Source organism: Carlito syrichta, unplaced genomic scaffold (genome assembly GCF_000164805.1).
Source record: "Carlito syrichta isolate Samal-C Ts95f unplaced genomic scaffold, Tarsius_syrichta-2.0.1 Scaffold314813, whole genome shotgun sequence".
Classification (NCBI taxonomy): Eukaryota; Metazoa; Chordata; class Mammalia; order Primates; family Tarsiidae; genus Carlito; species Carlito syrichta.
In genome coordinates this window covers 298,276-299,097 of record NW_007258909.1, presented here as the reverse complement: position 1 = coordinate 299,097, position 822 = coordinate 298,276, and positions in this window count along the sequence as shown.

The window sequence follows — 822 nt, the reverse complement described above, 5'->3', positions numbered from 1 at the left end:
TATAATTCATTAAAATAAATAAGATCATGAATCAAAGATGGATTTATCTAGCTGTGTCTTGGTGATTATGATGTTATTTATGATTTTTTTCTGGAAAAAGATATCAAACCCAGTTAAACTTCTAGAATATGACTGGATAGTCGATTTCTAGTTATAATCTGTAGTCGAGCTTATTTTTCAATTTTACTTTTTTGTTTTCTCATTATTTGCAATTTCTCAGGACTTGTGTCACATTTAAATTTTTTAGCTAGAAATACATACACATATATATAGTTGGAAGACAATTCTGAGTTCTGTTCATTTGAGTTAGGCTTTGGATAAATGATTTTCCCCTTTTAATATGATAAATAAGAAAATTATCTCAGTGTATGAGTTTGAATGGCATGAATAGGGAAGACAAAGGCTTAGGTTTTCTTGATGAAGATCTGAAGGTCTTTGAACAATTGAATGGGATATTTACTTAAATACGTTTGAATCCATAAGCAAGTTGAGGAATAGTTTTGGTTTGTGTAAAAAAAGTAATGGTTTAGAAATAATGAATTGAAATTCTTATTAAAGTGTTTATTCTGAGTTTTTCTCAGTTTAATTGCAGTTTCAACATGAAAAAGTATATCTTTGCTTTTAAAGTTGGAGATAATTTAAGTAATATAGTCTTAAATGTAACAGACCTGTTGTTCAGAATTAAGAGGTACAAGAGCCTACTCAATACTGTTCCTTCAAAACTGGTGGTAAATTTAGATGAAGTTTAGAGCTCCAGAGAAACCATACTGTAGAACTTGATGTTTTATTTAGGAAAAAAATCTCACCTAAGAAATTTGCTTT